Source organism: Amblyomma mixtum, chromosome 3, assembly GCF_055824585.1.
Source record: "Amblyomma mixtum isolate Tamu chromosome 3, ASM5582458v1, whole genome shotgun sequence".
Lineage (NCBI taxonomy): Eukaryota > Metazoa > Arthropoda > Arachnida > Ixodida > Ixodidae > Amblyomma > Amblyomma mixtum.
The window spans coordinates 136,007,693-136,028,078 of NC_143014.1; the positions used below are offsets into that span (position 1 = coordinate 136,007,693).

Consider the following 20,386-nt stretch of genomic DNA (forward strand, 5'->3'; position numbering starts at 1 on the left):
GCCGACCAGCTCCAATGCCCGGCAAGCCCATTAACTGCGACCACCATATCGTTGCCAGTGAGTTCTGTGTTATAAATAAATATGAAACCCGACAACAAAGAGTCTCAGCACCAATTTCAAGCTCTTTAGCTATTTAAAGCCATTTAACGTTGAACCTTAATTAGTGCGCTGCTTGCGGAGTCTCAAACAGAAATTAAGTCGTTTAAACGCACCTGAAAGACTTTAATATGTCTGCATTCTTCCAGCAGCCATGGCGCCACCTGTCATCCATTTCTGTCTTCTTCCTCCTTTCTTTATATTTTTGCTCGGTTAAAAATGGAACGGTGATAAAAGAATGCAAAGCTGGCCCCTCTACTAATCGTTGTTGGGACTGGGAGTCCGAGCCAGGAAACGGTCGAGGCGACGGTGAGTCAAATGAACTTTATGTACAGTACGTATACAAGGGCTTTTACATGATACAAGGGTCAAGAGCACCACGGGCAGGCACACAGAAGAAGGGCGGACCCGGCGGCGAGCGTAGCTCCGGCGTGATGGCTCTTCTGCTGCCCGTCTGCTGGACGGGTTCAGCGCGGCTCCGCTTTTAAAGCCGCTGGTAACGGTTACGGCAGCCAGCCGGTCAAATCCTCCAATCAGGTCACGACACTGGCCACCGTTCAAATTAGACCAATGGTCGAGAGGCGACGGCCGATGACGCGTCGGAGGAGCCCGCACCGACGGAGAGGAGGGGAGGAGGAAGGGTCCGTGTCGGCGCCGGCCTGGCGGGATGAGTCACGCTGCACGTCGCGACATGTCCGAGAGAGTCTGGGCCTGCTTTGAGCGCCGGCGGGCGCGCAGCGCTTGTTTTCAGAGAAGCTAACCAGCGAAATGGGAGCTCCGGCACTACATCGTACAGCCATCGCGAAAAGCGTCAGAGGCGGCTGCACCTTTTTCAGGATTGGAACTATTTAATTAATTCTCATTGGTGTAGCTGACACGAGCGAAACGGAATCAGACAGATTCTTTGTTGGCATGCAGTAATCAGTAATTACAGGCTTTCCTCCATGCTTCGCTACATTGCTGAAATACGCATTCATTGCGCACGCCAAAAGCTGCCCAGCCGCACCCTGGCTATGTGTTAGAAATTCTTTCATATTGATGTTCATATTCCACGCAGTGGTGACAATGCCGTGAACAGACGAGCAGGCTGATGTATCACTGAAATGAAATCTGTATTGAACTGACTTGCGCCCACAAAGAATTGAACAACTCGGCGACAGCAACAATCGTGCTCGGCGGTCATCGAAGAACTGAATGTCTGCCGCTCTCGGCCACGCTCAATTCAAAGCTGAGAAAGCACTTTCGAGACACGGTGCTCAAAGCAGTAACCACCACAATCTCGAACAACGTGGAATCAGTTGAGCATGGCTGCGATCATTCGAGAGAAACCTGGTCGCATCTCGAGTTTCAAACAAAGTGATAAAGGCGCGTGCCGGCAGTTTTGAACATATCAACAAACATTCCAATCATTAGTCCCCTCTTAAAGAAGCATCGACCCGGTGTTTAAAAGGAAAACTGAAGATAGCCAAATTAAACATGAAAGTGGAAAGACTACTGTACATCAGCGAGCGTAATAAGAGAAGAAAACAAACTAAAAATTCAAAAAGTATAGCGTCCATTAGCGCGCGTGATAGGGTTCCAGGCGCGCGCGAGAGAGACAAAACGTTTATTCACTACTCCTAGAGTGTTGAGAGTCTTCTTGGGTGGAGTCTATAGGACTCCTGCGGAGGCTGCGGTAGCTCGGGCCCGTTCGATCAGTGAAAGCTGATTTCCGGGCCCCTAGCTAAACAGCGCTGATTCCCAGTGCTTCGGCGTGGCATTGTGTACGACTGACACTGCTGGGTTGTGTTGGCATTCCCATGTGGTGTGGTTTGTGCACCCACAACTGCACCGAGGCAGGAGGAAAGCAAGGGCTCAGGCGTTATAAAAGCGCATCGCTGGCAAGAAATAATACGACTTCGTAGACGCAGCCAGCTACCCAAGCCACAGAGCCACGGTGGCAGCGGCTACCGACTACGTTCACAAGGAGTTAGCCAGCGTCACCGTAAGGCATTGTATTTTTTGTACCTCTACTGATGTACAGGCGACTGCGACTGCTTTCGCAGTAGCCGAAAGCAACACAATAGGAGAATCCCTCGTAATCACCTCGGACTCGCAGACAGCCTGTCGGAATTTTCTGAGAGACAGAACAGGCAAGAAAGCTATTTGCGTTCTAAGCCAAGGCGGCTCAGGCCAAGAAAAGCATTCCATCATGAGGGCATCAGGACACGGAGGCCTGGCCAGGAACCGCGCAGCGGACGGTATCGCTCGAGGACACACTAACGGAGCGACGGCTGATGCTTAGGGATTCGAGCCAGTTACCCGGAAGTAAGGCGATGTAGTGGAGTACCTTAGAGGATTAAGGAGGGTCTATCCCCCATTCGATAGCCAACAAACTAAACAGCAATATCTAAGTTGGAGACAGCTCCAAATAAACACATATCAATGTTTTTTTCTTTTTTTAAAATGTTTATTTATCCTAAATGAGATACACCCCACTACATACAGGTCCGCATGCCCATGGTGCGGAAAGACAGGGGCACGACATGCACCACTCCTTGGTGTGAACGGCGCCGCTGCGATGCTGCTACTCCGTGGGGGCCACTTCATAGTCTTCTCCAAGTCGATGAACGATCTGTTACGAGCCAAAATAGCGGCTCAAATGTTTTTCACTCAGTCCGCGACGTCGAGTGGGCGTCCATACCCAGGAAGCCAGTCGTGGCCTCCCTCCCGTGGATGAGACTAAATGGTGCCAGCTGGGTGGCCCCCTGCACTGCTGAGTTGTAGGCGAAGACGACGCAGGGAAGAATGACATCCCAGGTCATGTGTTCGGCGTCGGCATACATGGTGAGCATGTTGGCGATAGTTTTAAGTCTTCTGCTATCCCATTGGTTTGCGTGCGGTACGCAGCCGTCTTCTGGTGGCTCGTTTCTCTCTGTACTGCAGGATTGCTTGGGAGCTCGGCAGCAAAGCAGTTCCTCTGTCCGGGATGGCAACTTAGCGGTCTGAAGGAGGTCATTTTCAACGAAGAACTTAGCAACTTCTGCAGCGCTACCACGGGGCAGCGCTTTTGCGTCGGCATAGCCGGTAAAGTGGCCGGTTGGTAATTTATTATCCACTTGTTACCGGATGTCGCTGCAGGGAGGGGGCCAAGGAGATCCATGCCGATCTGCTGGAAAGGTCGCTTGGTGGTCTATTTGGCTGGAGAAACCCTGCAGGTCTCGTTGACTCCGTTTGGCGGTGTTGATAACACGATGACGTCACCTGCGATTTTAGGACCACTGCTGCTGGTAAACGCGTACATGGTCTTATACATGAGTCATATGCATAATACTTTCGCAATATCCACGTTTGGACGCTCCGGACGTAGGGAAGACTCGCCTCCAGGTACCCGAAGAAGCGCTGCAGTCCAGTCTGAGCGTTGGTGCTGTTCCAAGTCGCTGGTGCTTATCGTTCCCAAAAAGGCGCCCTTATCATCCTCTTCCGGCGGCTTGTCGACAGGGACTCGCGACAGTCAATCTCCATTCGTGTGCTTGCGTCCGGATTTGTAGGAGGCACTGACGTCAAACTAATGGAGGTGCACGCTTCACCGAGACGGACGGCCGGAGGGGGGCCTTCAGACTGGCAAGCCAGCACAGTGCGTGGTGATCGCTGACAACCTTGAACGGCCGCCCGTACAGGTAGGGGGGGGGATTTCGATGTAGCCTGGATGATGGCGGGGCACTATTCGGTCGTTGAATGGTTAGCCTCGGCCTTCGACAGGGAAGGGTTAAGCGTACGCGATTGCTTTCTCCAGCCTGTCGCTTTTCTGAACGAGGACGGCGCCAACTTCTCTCGGCCTCTCTCGCCAGCTTCGATTAGCCAGTAGTCGATCATGAGGTCCAACGACCAGAACGACTGTGACGGCGTGGCATGATCAGTCGACGGTATACCGTCGATCCTTGGGAGGAGGTAGATGTCTTTCTTAGTTAGGCTGTTAGCCTTACCATGTTAATCAACTAATTTACCACTTAAACTATAGCTTGCGTTCAGGATAGTTCGTTGTATACCGATGGGAGTATTTGCGGGTGCTGCATCGGGTCGATGTTTCGAATGTTTGTTGATATGTTCAAAACTGACGGCACGCGCCTTTATCACTTTTTTTGAAACTCGAGATGCGACCAGGTTTATCTCGAATGATCGCAGCCGTGCTCAACTGATTCCACGTTGTTCGAGATTGTGGTGGTTGCTGCTTTGAGCACCGTGTCTCGAAAGTGCTTTCTCAGCTTGAAAGTGAGCGCGGCCGAGAGCGGCAGAGATTCTGTTCTTCGACGACCGCCGAGCACGCTTGTTGCTGTCGCAGAGTTGTTCAACTCTTTGTGGGCGCAAGTCAGCTCAATAAAGATTTAATTTCAGTGATACATCAGCCTGCTGGTCTGTTCACGGCATTGTCACCACCGCGTGGAAATATGAACATCAATATGAAAGAATTTCTAACACACAGCCAGGGTGCGGCTGGACAGCTTTTGGCGTGCGCAATGGATGCGTATTTTAGCAATGTAGCGAAGAATGGAGGAAAGCCTGTAATTACTGATTACTGCATGCCAACAAAAAATCTGTCCGATTCCGTTTCGCTCGTGTCAACTACACCAATGAGAATTAAATAGTTCCAATCCTGAAAAAGGTGCAGCCGCCTCTGACGCTTTTCGCGATGGCTGTACGATTAGTAGAGGGGCCAGCTTTGTCTTCTTTTATTACCGTTCCATTTTTAACCGAGCAAAAATATAAATAAAGGAGGAAGAAGACAGAAATGGTGGCGCCATGGTCGCTGGAAGAATGCAGACATTATAAAGTCTTTCAGGTGCGTTTAAACGATTTAATTTCTGTTTGAGACTCCGCAAGCAGCGAATTAATTAAAGCTCCAACGTTAAATGACTTTTAATAGCTAAAGAGCCTAAAATTGGTGCTTAGACTCTTTGTTGTCGGGTTTAATATTTATTTATAACACAGAACTCACTGGCAACGATATGGTGGTCGCAGTTAATGGGCTTGCCGGGCATTGCAGCTGGTCGGCATACTTACCTGGTGCTGAGGCATCCTCGGTCATGATGGAGGAGCCTCCGGGAAGAGGCGTGGGCATTGCACTGGGCCCACGCTGACGCCTGCCACTGCTTCAATCGAGGCAGATGGGGCATGTAATTTTTGGTAGTGGGGGCTGCGTGCGCGCGGCCCCCTTCTTGTTCAAATGCAAAAATCAGACTTCAGCTACTTAAACAGTTTCCATTCAGCGAACTATTATTGTTAGAAATTAGCTGTTTCGTTTCCCGTATGTGAGAATAAAGAATACATCTTCGCAACGTCAATGCGTGCGGGCGTTGCATCGAACACTCTTGCTCACCCCTGACCACTATCATCCCCCCTCCTGCCTACACCCTGTGCCCAGAACCTTTCGGCTCTTCCCTCCACATACTCTCCGTCTGCATGTTCCTAAGGTTCGTAACGCTGGCAGCCCGGCCGGTGGCGATGGCCTGCACGGCCGGGTCCTCCGAGCGCAGCAGGGTCTCCCAGTCCTCCCAGGTCTTGAGGTTCTCTAGGTCCCGCGGGGGAGGGTCCGCCGGGCAGAGGGAAAGGATGTGGAGGGAAGAAGCGAAGGGTTCTGGGCATAGGGCGCAAGCATGAGTGGGGAAGGAGGGATGATAGTGGGCTAGGGTAAGGGGAGAGTGTGCGTCTGAAGTCTGCGCCAGAGTGTTGCGTGTTCGCTATCTAGGGAGGGGTGGGGCGGGGGGTAGAGCTTGCGTGAGGCTCTGTATATGCCTGCGTCAGCTCACTGAATGAGTGCATGCGCTCCTTCGTGAATCCCCGATCCGAGGCCACCTGAGCCCGGTTTTAAGAACCTCGGGATAAAAGGTTAACGGCCTCGTTTCCGGGATTCCCGGAGTGCGCAGGCACCCATATCAGCTCCACTTGGAGGGGTGGGGGTGCATCGGGCGAGTCCAGTATGTCAAAAGCAGGGAGATGGACTCGGCCTCGAGCAAAATTTAAAATCGCAGTTTTAGAGGCACTTAAAATATACCGGGCTTCCGTGCGGGTGACAGCAAGTGCAATGGCGGCTTCCTCTGCAGCCTCTGGGGAGGTGTCTAGAGGGAGAAGTAGTGTGAGGAGGGCACTCTTAAACACCCCTGACCATTATCATCCCTCCTTCCCCACCCCTGCCTGCACCCTGACCAGAACCCTTCGGCTCTTCCCTCCACATCCTCTTCGTCTGCCCGGCGGACCCTCCACCGCGGGGCCCCTAGAGAACCTCAAGGATTTGGAGACCCTGCTGCGCTCGGAGAACCCGGCCGTGCAGACCATAGCCTCCGGCCGGGATTCCAGTGTTATGGACCTAAGGAACAAACACTTGAGTGCAGTGGGATCGTGCAGGGACCTAGGGTTGTGCCCCGGATTCCTTATAAAGTTTTTCTCTCTCTCTTGAACGCTTCAAAGTCCACCGGCGTTATATGCAGAACCCACTTTCATGTCCTGCGCATGCGATGCCGGCAGACGCTTTCTCGCTCCACTCAGTAAGGTGTGTGACGTCATGGAGGGAGTACGCAGCACACACCCTGTCCGCAACGCGGCGACGGAGCGCACATCGACCGGAGCTCTCCTCGGCGGCGCGCATGCGCAGTGCGGCAACTATCCTGCTCTTGTCCGCGACGGTGCGCGCATCTGCCGAGATGCCGAGCGCTACTTCCTCCTCCTCTGCGGCGCCCGCGGCCAACACCCTGTTGGCGCGGGGTACGCGACTACCCTTTCCACTCCTCCTTTCCGCAGCAGCTTGCACTCGTAGCGTACGTGACTAGAAAACACGTGTGGGTCTTCAAAGTGCGGAGCCAGAGATCACACACTGAAACTCACCGGAGGGGGGTCATGATAAGGGTACAGCTATCGCTCTAAAAGCAGAGAAGGAAACCGACGGAGGAGCTTCCTTTTTGTTCTTCGCTCCTCTCTTCTCATCTTGTCGTCCTCTATAAGGCGAAGTACATGTGCTTTGATTCCCCCGTGCACTCACCCCCTCCCTCATAACTTGACGAGATTGGAGGAGGTATCCCTTAGAATGATGAGAGCTGGAGCGGCCCTTACCCCATAGGTGGCATACTGATATGGCTCTCAGAAAGATGCAGAGCTCAGCACATGTCTCATGTGTTTCGCCACCTTTTGTGGACTTGCCCAGGAACGCAGGACTCAAGAAGAAGACGATTACTGGAAACTGACTTACGCAGGCTGTGAGGGAGGAACGCCTTTCTTTGTGGTTAACGGACAAAGCTAAGTGCCGGAGCCTTCTAAGGTTTAAGAGAATAGGCTCCACGACCTACTTTAGCTTATGTCAGCCTGTTCTTAGGCCGCACGGCAAGTCTTAGAATTAAAAAGAAAGTGGTCATGTCCGTTGTCAAACGCCTTGTGTACGTCCAGCGCCAGTATGACCCGGGTGTTGTCCATGTGTTTGCTCGTGTGGAGTACTGTCTCTTTTAGCTGCAGCAGGACGTCCTGCGCCGAGCGGTGTGATCGGAAGACTCCGGACGAAGAACCCCACAGATTCGAGGTGCGTTTGCAGGAAGCGGAGCATGATGTGTTCAAAGAGTGCCTACGCAGCTCGTTAGCGAGGTAGGCCTGAGGTGTTCGGCTTTGAGTGTCTTGCCTGACTTTGGAATGAGATTGATGTGCGCATGTTTGCAGGCCGGAGGAATTATGTGCTTCCAGTGCTCGAACAGGCCGGTCAGCTCTACTAAAGACACGTCATCCAGGTTGCGAAGCATCTTGTACTGTGCGTGTCCCCGGGGTCGTGTCTCGATGTATGTGGGAAAAGGCTTGTCTGACCTTTACGGGTGCGATGTCCGCGTTAGGTCCACATTGGGGACATGGTCTTGTTTGCCTCGGTTCCAATATGACATGCGTACCAGGTTTCAGTTTAGATACGAAGAACAGCGCAAGCATTCTAATAAACCATTGCGCCGTTCAGTGACTGTGTCAAAGAATGAGGTAAATTCTATTGCACACTTTACACCCAGGTCCACTCTTGACGGTGAGGATGAGCCATTGAAAGGCGGAGTTTTCTCTTTTAGGTTTTGCTCAACATATCAATGGAGCTGAAAATAAAAATTCTAAAGCCGGACGGTTTTTTTTTTTTTTTCGCTTTTTCATATTCCCCTGTTTCAAAGCGCCGCAGGTAGCAATGGCGAAAAACTCCCCAATGTTCCTTTTAAGCGGCCGTTCGGTTCATCAACGACTGCACGAATTCCGTCGCGTGTGTGTGAGCGCAAGTCACAGTTTTACTTGAGAAGCCGCACTCAACGCTAACTCCACAATAGATATTATGCAAGCAACGAATGAACCGCGTGCAGATACTCTGAAAATAGGTACTTCATCCTTTCAGTTCGGCGAAGAGAACAAGGATTTTAATCGGAACGACGCATTCTACCGCCTCGGATATCCTGTTTGTGACGAGTACGGTGATTCATTTTTTCTCGCTATGTCTCAATGTGCGTTGAAGTACAATATACTTTTAAATCCATAGATTGCCGTCTATATTTGTAATTCGGTTCGGCCCATGCATGAAGGCAGCAGCTGGCTGAACGTTACTGCGCGTATGCATAGTCAGGTCACAGACAGCACCTCTGACTGTGCTATACGGAGGCGGTACAGATACTCTCACTTCCGTTCCGTCGTGGATAAATATTCACTCGTACGCGCTACGCAAGTACCACAGCATCTGAAGCCCAAGCGAGGGCTTCTTTCTGTCACATAACTTCTGATGTCTTGGGTAAAGCTTTCGGTAAGTCTCCTTTTCAGCAAGCCAAAGCCAGGAATATTAGTGCAGGTTTTCTGCATCAATAGTTGTGCTTGGCATTACACTTGCAACGGCGTTCATCTGTTTATAGCGTACTGAAACACTGTATCGACCAGAAAAAAGTTGTAACTGAACCATCAAATTTGTCGGAACTGAACCCAAGCCCCTAAATTCCCGGCACAAGCTGATACTGGAATCCGCGCTGAATTGCAAAAAATAGAGGTTACTGGTTCGATGCGCATAGGTTCGCTCATGCTGGGCTGATATATGTATATGGTGATGGGAGTCTTGCTTTCTGTTCCTCATTGTCACATCAAACGCCTTCTGAAAAAACGACTCCACCTTTGTATATATATTTTTTTCTCATTCCTCGCCACCTGCACAGAAAATCTGTCCTTAGAAGAACCATGGTGGCCGAACGGGCAATAACTAAATCCGGAGAAGCCACTAACCATGGTCTACAGATAGATTTGAAGGAGGAAGGAGTTCGCTGGAAAGGTAACAATGTAACAAAGAAAGTAAATGCAGACCATTGTGCTAACTAGGTATCTATTCTCACGTAGCTGGGCTACATAAGCTAGTAAATTTTTCTAGTCGCACTCAACGAGCAAGAATTGTTGAAAAGATTGGGAATGTCTCTTTGTTGCATGTTAGGATGGGGAGGGGGCGGGACAGAAGGCAACTGAAATTCTTTCAAAACTTCGGATTGGACGAACGTTCTGAAGATGCTAGAGAAGGAATTCGTGGCTGACACTGAGTTCTATAGATATGCCACCATTAACGATAAATTGCGCCCATCAGCTGTCAATGAGTCACCCACAGCGCGTTGTGTGTGTGTGTGTGTTTTTTTTTTTTGTCTTTCAAACGTAGGAACTGGCCTCATGAACCATGGCGCACACTTACTACGGGCCATGAATCACGCTGCGCACAAGCGCAGGAAAGCAGCTGCTAGAGCTTGGGATGGAACCTAACGGGCCGCGCAAGCACGTTTAAATATTGTTCTTCATGACTCAGTGTCTTGCGGGTTTCGTCAAGAAATGTGTAGGTGTCTTCGGACCACTTTGCCTAATCTCTTGACATGGTTTGCAGTGCCGGACGAAATCTTCAATCTGCGCGTCAATTCTTGGCCACCAAACATAGGACCTCGCGAGAGCTTTCGTAGCCGTTATTCCAGGATTATTTGCATGTAACATGCCAAGAATTCGTTTCCGTAGTCGTTCCGGAAGCACTACTCGGTTTCCCAAAAGGACGCAGTCGCGGTCGACGGATAGCTCATATCGTCTCGCATATGGTAGGCAGAATATTCTGATGGCACATTGTGCTTGGGCCAGCCGTCGATAATCCACGCCTTAACTTGAAGTAATTGAGGGTCTTGCCTGGTAGAGGATGCCACCTGTTGTGCAGTTACTGTGGGATACTCCATTTCCTCTAGCAGAAGACCATCGCCCGGAGCTTCGGTTTCACCTCGCGTCTCCTTTGCGGGTAATCTGCTTAAGCAGTCAGCATTTGCATGATCCTGCGTTTTCCGATAGTCGAGGCCGTAATCATAAGCCGACAGCATTAACGTCCAACGGAACATACGTGGTGATGGTGGGGAAGTGGTGATAATACAGCTAGAATTTGCTTCTCTTGTAGAAATATGCCGAGTAGCGGTTTGTGATCTGTCAGAATGAAGGACTTTCTTCCACAAAAATACTGATGAAAATGACGAACGCCAAAAACGATGGCTAAAGACTCGATTTATCTGGGCATAGTTCCGTTCGGTCTTTGTTAACGTTCTTGACGCATACGCGATGGGTCTCTCGTCCTTGGAGTCGCGGCCGCGACCCCAAGGTGGGAATAGGAGCAGTCCTAGCGCACCGGTGCGCTAGGACTGCTCCTACTCCCACCGGTGAAGCATCGCATGACAGAACTAAAGGCGCGCTAGGATCAAAATGCACCAGCAGCGACTCGGACGTTAGAAGCTGCTTCAGGCTTTCAAACGCTTCCTGGTGTTCTTCACGCCACAACCACGCGACGTTAGTTTCCAGTAGACGATACAAAACTTCTGCGAGCTCGGGGCGGCCTCTCAAGAACCGATTATAAAAGTTTGCCATACCAAGAAATGCTTGCAGCTCTTTCTTGGTTTTTGGTACAGGCACTTGATGAATCGCTTCTACCTTAGCTTTCGATGGGTAGATACCACGCGAGTCGATCCTGTGGCCTAAGAATTCCAGGCTTTCTTTTAAAAATTCGCACTTTTCTGACTGGACTCGCAGTCCCGTTCTTGCAATTCGTTCGCAGACCTCGGCGAGCACTCGGCTGTGCTCTTCTTTTGTTTCGCTGGCCACCAGAATGTCGTCCAGGTACACAGCTACTTGCGGTAGACCTGCGAGAACTGTATCCATTACGCGTTGGAACAGCCCGGGAGCTACCGACACGCCGTATGGCAAACGTCGCACATGGTACAACCCTTTGTGTTTATCGTCAGAACCTGCGCTGTGGCGTCATCAACTACCAATTGTTGGTACGCCCGCGTCAAGTTCAGCTTCGAAAAAACGCGGCCTTTGCCGAACTTTGCGAATAATTCTTGGCTCGTAGGCGAAGGATAGTAGTTGCTCCTCAACGGTTGGTTGCCTGTGCTTCGGTAGCCACCGCAGATTCTGAGCGATCCATTCTTTTTCCGAACGATGATGATAGGTGTAGCCCATTCTGAATACTGCGTTGCTTGCAGAATTCCTTGCCTCTCCAATCTGTCCAACTCAGCTATGACATCGTCCTTGAGCGCGAACGGAATGCTTCGACATTTCAGAAACCTTGGCTGAGCGTCCTGCTTGAGCTCAATGTGAATCATCGGCGGCAGTGTAGCGCCTGGAAATGACTTGCTAAAAATTTCTGCATACCTTGAAAGGATAGTTTCTTGCCTGTTGCTCACGGCGTGAAGACCCGTAAGCTCTATGTTCAACGCCTTGAACCAGTCACGGCCTAGAAGTGTGCTGCCGTCATTTCTCCCTACCAGTAGCGGCAGCTCGCAACTTCGCCCTTTGAATTCTACGGGAACCATGGCTTTTCCCACAATTTCAAGGCCTTTTTTCGTCCATGTGATGAGTTGCGCATCTGATTCTTCCAGGTCGATACTTTTAGCAATTTGCAGTTTTTGATATTCTTCGCGGCTGATGATTGACCTAGCTACTCCGAACTCTACTTCCATCTGTACGTTCTGACCACCAATGCTGACGGTGACAATAAATTTGGGACAGTTCGTTACCTGACTGATGGAGAGTAAAGCGTCGTACTCAGTCTGCGCCGGCGTGGATTCAGCATCCAGCTGATGCTGCACTCGCACTTCCTTTCTGCGACGTGCCTTGGCTAGATGCCCCTTTTTAGAGAAGCTGAAACACGTCGCGTTCTTGAACTTGCAGCGATACGCTTCGTGCTTGCCGCCGCATCGGGAACACCTTTCATCCCGAACTTTACTCGACGCTCCGACGCGGTTCTTTTCCGCCTGTTCGTTTTTAGAGGGCGTGCTCACTTTTGCTGTCACGTCTACAGCTTCCTGTTTATGCTGGCTCATTACGCGTTGCTCTTTAGCGGCTATTTCCGCGGTCACTGCGAGCTCGTAAGCACTCTTGAAAGTCAAGTTTTTTTCTGTCGGCAGCCGTTGCTGAACACTATCCCTCATTCCGAATACCAGGCGGTCACGCAGCACTACACCCAAGGGCAGCTGTTTGTCGCTAAAGCCGCAATTCTCAGCTAGCCTACGTAAGGATGTTACATAGTCAGCTACAGATTCATCGTACTGCTGGTCTCGCTTCGAAAAAACGTACCTTGAGTACAACTGTTAAGGCTTCGGATTGACGTGGTCCTTCACGGCGTCGACGATGACTTGGTACTCGACACTTGGCGGTCGTTGAGGTTTCACGAGGGTTGCTATCAGGGAGTACGCAGCCTCTCCACAACAGCTCAGTAAAGCTACCCTCTTGTCGACGTCACTCGTCAGCTCGTTCGCTGCGCAGCACAACTCGATGCGCTCCACGTATTCTTCCCACGAAGAATTGCCATTTAGATTAAACTCGCCGACGCGACTACCGAAAGCCATTTCGCCAACAACGTCTGTCCTCTCCCCGCACGGTTAGACCGTGCCTCGTCGCCACTGTAATGTTCGCATAGCACGCATCACAGCCGGAGGCAAACGTTTATTGAAAAACAGCAGAGAAGAGCAGGTTACATATATAGTCGAGTGGGAAAGGGCGTCGAACGTCACATTATCACACACGATAACACACCCGGTGATCTTTGGGTACGTGGCAGCAACAAGCTACACAGAATGGCCATATCCGCATGTTAGCACGTTATCACAGAAATAGAGTAAAATTAGTTTTGGAGTTTTAATGGTCCTATATGATCAAGCACTCTTCATGCCCCGATAATTCCAAACTGGAGAGGCTAGAGAAACAAAAGACTCAGTCAAAGGTGTCTGCGTAAAAATTATTCATTTTTCTTTTCTCTTTTTGAAAAATCAATTATTTCTACCTCCGCCCGCGTACTGGTCTTTGCTGTATTGCTGGCATGCAATGCGATAGAAAGGATGTGAAACGTATCAGTATAGTGCAAGGACAACGCGGTGATAATGTAGCGGCCCAATAAAATGGCTTGGTTTTATGCGGTTTAACTTCCCAAATCGGCTCAGGCTACGAGGGGCGCCGTAGTGGAGGGCTCCGGATAATTTCGATCACCTGGCAGTGTTTAACGTGCACTGAAATCGCACAGCACACGGGCCTCTAGCATTTCGCCTCCATCGAAATTCGACCGAAGCGGCCGGGATCGAACCCGCCATAAATGTGTCGCTGCGGTAAGCGGTTAGGTGATACCATTGTGAGGGTGCCTCTAAATGCGAGACTCGCACGTACGCACGCACTGACGAAGAAACACGTCGGAGTAAAACAGAAAATTGCCTTTCCCAGCCATTCACGCGGGACGGCCTTTCAGCCAAATTATTTGCCAAATATTCTGTACGGCCTGGACTTCTCTTTTGTGACGCTGCGTTTATAAACTGCTCCACGCAAAAATGCTACCTTTTGTAACTGTTGCACCGCAGGAAAGCGAGCCTGAGAGAACGCCGCTACGATCGAGATCCAGTTTGGTTTGGTTTATGGTTTATGGGGTTTAACGTCCCAAAGCGACTCAGACAGTGAGAGACGCCGTAGTGAAGGGCTCCGGAAATATCGACCACTTGGGGTTCTTTAACGTGCACTGACATCGTACAGGTCCTCTTTCCAAGTCGCACTTTTCTCCAACGGCGGTAATAGAGCGACTAGCATTGTGCGATCCGCGAACCGGTTCCTTGAGGTACCTGCTGCGCGTGCGCGCGCGTGTGTGCGTGCGTATGTGCGTGAGTTTGTGTGTGTGTGCGTGTGCTTGTGTGAGCGTGCATGTGCACGCGTGTGAGTGCGTGTGTGCGCGTGTGTATGTGTGTGCGTGTATGTGTGCGTGCGTGTGTGCGTGCATGCGTGTGCGCGCGCGTGTGTGTGTATGTGTGCGTGCGTGTGTGTGTGTGAGTGTGTGTGCGTGCGCTTGTGTGAGCGTGCATGTGTGCGTGTGTGTGTGTGTGTGTTGTGCGCGTGTGCGTGCGTGCGTGTGTGCGTGCGTGTGCGCATGTGTGTGCGTGCATGTGTGCGTGCGTGTGTGCGAGCGTGCGTGTGCGTATGTGCGTGAGTGTGTGTACGTGTGTTTGGTTTTGTGGTTTTGTGGGGTTTAACGTCCCAAAGCTACTAAGGCTATGAGGGACGCCGTAGTGGAGGGCTCCGGAAATTTCGACCACCTGGGGTTCTTTAACGTGCACTGACATCGCACAGTACACGGGCCTCTAGAATTTCTCCTCCAAAGAAATTCTAGCCGCCGCGGCCGGAATCGAACCCGCGTCTTTTGGGTCAGCAGCCGAGCACCATAGCCACTGAGCCACCGCGGCGGCGTGTGTACGTGTGTGTGTGTGCGTGTGCTTGTGTGAGCGTGCATGTGCACGCGTGGGCGTTTGTGTGCGCGAGTCGTGTGCGTGCGTGTATGTGCGTATGTGCGTGAGTGTGCGTGCGTGTGCTTGTGTGAGCGTGCATGTGCACGCGTGGGTGTGCGTGCATGCGTGTGCGTGCGTGCGTGTGTATGTGTGTGCGTGCGTGCGTGTATGTGCGTGCGTGTGCGTGTGTGCGTGCGTGCATGCGTGTGTGTGTGTGTGTGTGTTGGGACAGGGTATTAGTGCTGTGCTACCACACGTTAAAGATCCCTAGGTGGTCTAAATTAAAGCCCTCCGCTATTGTGCCTTTCCCTATAATCCTTTTCCACCCCCTCCTCCATCTCTCCCCTCACGGCGCGGTTGAGGCGTTAACCGAGAATTGAGACAGTTACTGCATTTCACATTGTGCATTTTTTGAAATTTTTCGATGCATTACAAGAATTAGAATAAGTCTTTCTCAATAAGAGAGGCTGTAAGACTTGTGTTACATTAACGAGGCAGCTTCATCCATCTCTGCAAGGTCGCTGTCAACGTGTTGAACTGTGAGAGGAAAGACGTCGATATTTGCTCAGTTTCGACTTGCGAACCTTTTCGACGAATTGATGAAAACGAAAGTCACATGCGCGCGACATAAGCTCTGCTTTGGAAAAACGAAGGTATTCAGCGAAAAAAAAAAACAAATTACTACGAATACCAGAGCAGACACGAGGCGGTAAGAAGTGTCACTGAAGAGCACAGATGATAAATTGAACGCCCTTATTGCTAAACCTGTTCGGCGGCAAAGGCGTTCAAGTGATCGTCAGCACTCGTGTGAATCACTTATTAAAGGGACGTTAAAGGCGATTTCACGCATCATGCATTTGCTTTGAAAATTTCAAGTTCACAATCTATAGGCCAGTTTAAGGGCATTTCGCGAAAGTTTTGAGGATTTTTGTCTTCGAAAAAAAGAGGCATTTTAAAATATACCCTTCGTATTTACCGCGTTCTCAAAGCAGTCAGGGATCTTATTCGTAACATCGCGGTTAACTTTGCGTCGAGAAACGAAACCTAAACTACTCGAGAAAAGTGATATAGCAGCTGACTTTTTAATAATAAAAATACTCCTTGAAGTCGTGTATGTAGAAAATTGTAGAACAAAAGCTCGAAGAAAAATATTGCCCAGAAAGGCCACACTGATGCCAAGTGCAATAACCAAACAAAATGCATGCGGGGTGTTACGCGCCACTGCACATTTTCACGTGATACCCTGCTTGAACCACCAGAGTCGACGTACAGTAGTGAACACAAAGGTGCGATATTTCAGTCTTTCGAATTTCACTTTCTTGTTATGAACATATCGATGGGAATGGACTAATCTGTCGATGCATGCAAAGCAAAATCTTGCTTTTTATGTTTGTCCCGAACGCGCACCGAGCAGTCAAAAGGCGTTTTTGACAATAAACTTAAGAGCGTCCCGACGGGGATCTGCAGATATATTGATTGTTATAGGGCAATCTTACACTATGCGAAATAATTGCACTTATAATCAACTTTCCGTTGAAAAAACGCGGTTCTCCAGGATTGCTGGGTATGCTCTACACCACAGAGCAATAAGTGAAGTTCTAGTGCTGCTTTGACGTCACGTCTCAACTCCGTCTTCTTGCGAATTTCAAGCGTGTACCAAATGACTAGACTGCACACGCTTTTATTTATTTATTTATTTATTCATTCATTAATTTATTTATTTTAACATACTGCAAGCCTCACATTTGAGGCTTTGCACGAAAGGAACACGACATACCGTATTTTCCGGTGTATAAGACGCACCCTTGTATAAGACGCACTTGCCATATATGCAAGCTGTCACTGGAAAAGTTCGTATATAAGACGCACCCGTGTATAAGACGCACCCCAGTTTACCCAGTTAGGCCAGTGAGGCTTAATTAAATACGCTTGCGCGACTATCGCGAAATGCACCGTACCTGTGAGCAATTCTTAAGCAACGCTAAGTGATCGAAAAAGGCAACACTCATGCCATACTCGTCCACGTTCTAGCAAAAAAGAACGGAAAAACGATACAGCTCCCCATATGTCCATAACATTTTATTCTACTTGAAACCTTCGAAGTCTTCATCTTCAGATGCGCTATCAAAAGGTTCACCCATTTCTGGAAGCAACTCGGCTGAAACATGCACTACGTACACGGAGCAAAAAAAAGTTGCAAAGGGTGACTAAAAAAGAACGCCGGCTTGTCTTGACAATGGCGAGAAGCGCGATTGTCACCATCTTTTGGCGCTTCTCATTACTTTTGCTTGGGGCCTCCGAAACAGCCGCGCGTTTGTGATCCCGGAAGTCGTCATCCCCGCCGTTTCATAATATAGATCACCTAGAATGTCGCGCACGGCGGTCCCGGTATTGAAGTATTAACCGTGTTACAACCGCGTTATTGGTAGTGATATTTTTTAGGTGAAAAAAGCTTGAGCATGAACTGGAGTAATCGATGAACGCGCAAAAAAAGATGAAAAATTCGCATATAAGACGCACCCTTGTATAGGACGCACCAGCAAAATTTTCGAAAAAAAGCCGCGTCTTATACACCGGAAAATACGGTACATTAAAACGATGTTCAAATAAGTGCGGACATAAGCAATATGAATTGAACGAAGGTGAACATATGCACTGCATATTCATTATACAAACTCTAAAAGATGACAACAAGGAGGAGTAAGTGACGTGTTAGAAGATTTAGCACTAAAAAAAAACAAAAAAAGAGAAATTATAACGGAAATCTATAGAAGTTGCATATTCATGGAGCAAGAACGAAGGCACAGTAACTACTGACAAATATCAAGGGGAACAAAGAATCAAGGGAGAAAAAAAAAGAAACATTAATAAATCAAGATGTCATCGTGAACAAAGAAAGGGGGGATAAAAAAGAGGAATAACACAGCGCGCCTGAGTCCCGGTCTTACTTACAAAGCATTGCTTAATATGTTGGCGATGAAAGCTTCGAGTGATGCGCAGTTAACAGCGCCGCTGTTACACTCACGGACTGCTTGTGGGAAAAAGGAGTACCTGAATATGTCGTTGTGAAATCTGTTCTCAGCTTAGTGTGTTTCGTTCTTGTACTGCGTGTATCTGGCCGTAGTAAGTGCAGGTAGAGGCAATATGAGAGGGAACACGGGAGCGCATGGCCGCCGCTCTTCGCGGACCGCCGTCGCCGAGAGGCGGCGAGAATTGGCAGCAAAGGCGCATGCCCAGTAAGCAGGGACGGCTGTCGGCGGTAGCGCTTCCATGTTCCCTCTCACCTGTACTTACGCAGAGTTAAGACTTCAGACTCCGGATAAAATCTTGGAAGGCATACCTAAAGTTCAAGTGTTTGAATGAAGGTTTAGAAAAAGAAATAGTACTCGCTTCAAACCACCCGAATAAACGAAGGCCTCGTTCTAAAATATTTTTCCAATAATCTTTCCAGCTTCTTGTTTACACAACATAAAATATTCGTAAGGCGCAGCGAAGACAAATTCAGTGTTTTGATACCAACTGTTATACTGATCACGAGTTTAATGAACGAAAGAACACGTGGACCGAAGGAACACACGGGCGCTGTGCATTAGTCAGACAAATCTACTCCACCTTGGGGATTCCCCTAAACATTTCACGAACACTGTTCGCACTTCGAGTTATTGATCAATTCGCTCTCGCCGTACCTTAAGCTTGCCGTCTCGGTTAGCCTTTCTGTACAAAACCATGTAAATAAATACCATGAAAGAAAGAAAAAAAGAAGTCCCGGTTGGCTCAGTTGGTAGAGCGACTGCTCCGGTGAAACGGTGGTCCCGGGTTCGAACCCCGGACCAAGACGAAGTTTTCTTTAACTGCGAAGTTTCTGAGAAAGCTGTAAAGCTTTCATTTATAGGCGCATGGCTGCGCTTGGGTGGATGTCAATGAGTAATTAATCCCTTATTACATTAGTCAGTTTACAGCGTGATTAAGCCCTTCTTGCGTCTTGGTAATAGCATTTTTGGATGGCCGTTTAATTATGACTTACCGTCAGTTGCGCATTCAAGTGCAGCAATGAAATATCTTCTAAACGGCTCATTATTTCCATTAATACCAGTCGGCTCTAAATTTATTGTGATAGCCTGCAGAACTAATTAACTTTGATGCGTATGCGAAGTTTTTTGCTGAAGTATATGGTGCTGCATCCATCACACTTGCAAAACCCGCCCTTTCACTTTTTGCTGCACTTGTACCTGTCTAAAGTGAGTGCAATTCTTCGGCCAGAAACATGTTACAAGATCTTAATGAGTCATGCATTGCAATTCCTGTGTAATCTGTTTTGAGCGCTACAGAGGGGTATGTTAAAGATAGATTTCCTTAAAGGCTGCATAGACTCTTTAGTGAGCGTACTCGATAGGTATAGCGAGCATACGTATAGATTCTTTAGAATCATAAATATGTCTATTCAGGTCCAAAATAAACTGAACATCAGTCTCTGTAAGGACATAGCCGGCGTCGTCTGCAGCTCAGACACGCGTGCAGCTGTGCAAGTGTGCTGTTCCGTTCCGCGAATGGCAGCTGACGCCAGAGATGTCTTCCTCTGCAGCTGCTCCTGTGCACCTTGGCTGTGCTCGCGCACACAGCGTCACCGTTGGGCAACATCAGCGGACACCTTGGAGGGGGTCTGGACTTGAGCATGGGACTCGGCGGTAGTTTAGTCTTTGGCAGAAGCTCTGGCCGCGGAAACAACGACACGAGCCAAGTGGAGGGCAACGACCGAAGCCGGCCCTGAATGTACCGATCATCCGTCTAGTTGTTGATTGTACTGCACCAGCGGAACCTCGCCACATTTTCTGAATAAACTTTGCTATAGCAACATGTCTTCTAACTTGGCTTGATTGTTATGTGTTACAGCACGATGAAACTATATACTTCCAAAATAATTGAAAGGGTGTCTAAAGCGTGAATACAGAACTGGCAGCCGCCGCGTTGGCTCAGTGGTTATGGCGCTCAGCTGCTGACCCGAAAGACGCTAAGGCCCATGTAGTGTGCGATGTCAGTGCACGTTAAAGAACCCCAGCTAGTCGAAATTTCCAGAGCCCTTCACTACGGCGTCCCTCGTCGCCTGAGTCTCTTTGGGACGTTAAACCCCCCAAAATCATAAAGAACTGGCTGTCATGACTAAAGAACTGATCATAAACCTTGGTTTTTCGAATGTTGAAATTTTCATATGTTTAAGAGGCTTTGTGTACTTTTGAAAGAACAAGTGTCGCAGAGTAACGCAGTAGGTCCTTTCCAAAACACATCAAGCAGAAAAGTGGGTACGTTAGGCAATCTAGGGTTCTATATACCTACGACAAAATATTGGGGTAGTCATCTATAAGTATTCATTTTTACCACGCCACACTTGGTGTTGCCTGACACGGAGTATGATGTCAGTAATGAATATAGAAGAATGCGCGAACCGCAGAAGAAAACTTCACATTAATGGCAAACACGATACTTACTCGGAACTGATCTTGTTGGGCTGACTTGAG

General features: G+C 49.2%; 1 non-coding gene across 1 annotated transcript; it reads left to right on the forward strand.

The window, feature by feature from the left end:
• The first annotated feature begins 5,128 nt into the window (after positions 1-5,128).
• On the forward strand, positions 5,129-5,289 carry LOC149352044 (U1 spliceosomal RNA). The gene has a single exon (XR_016291954.1). It is a non-coding gene; the product is annotated as a U1 spliceosomal RNA (small nuclear RNA).
• Positions 5,290-20,386: the final 15,097 nt, after the last annotated feature.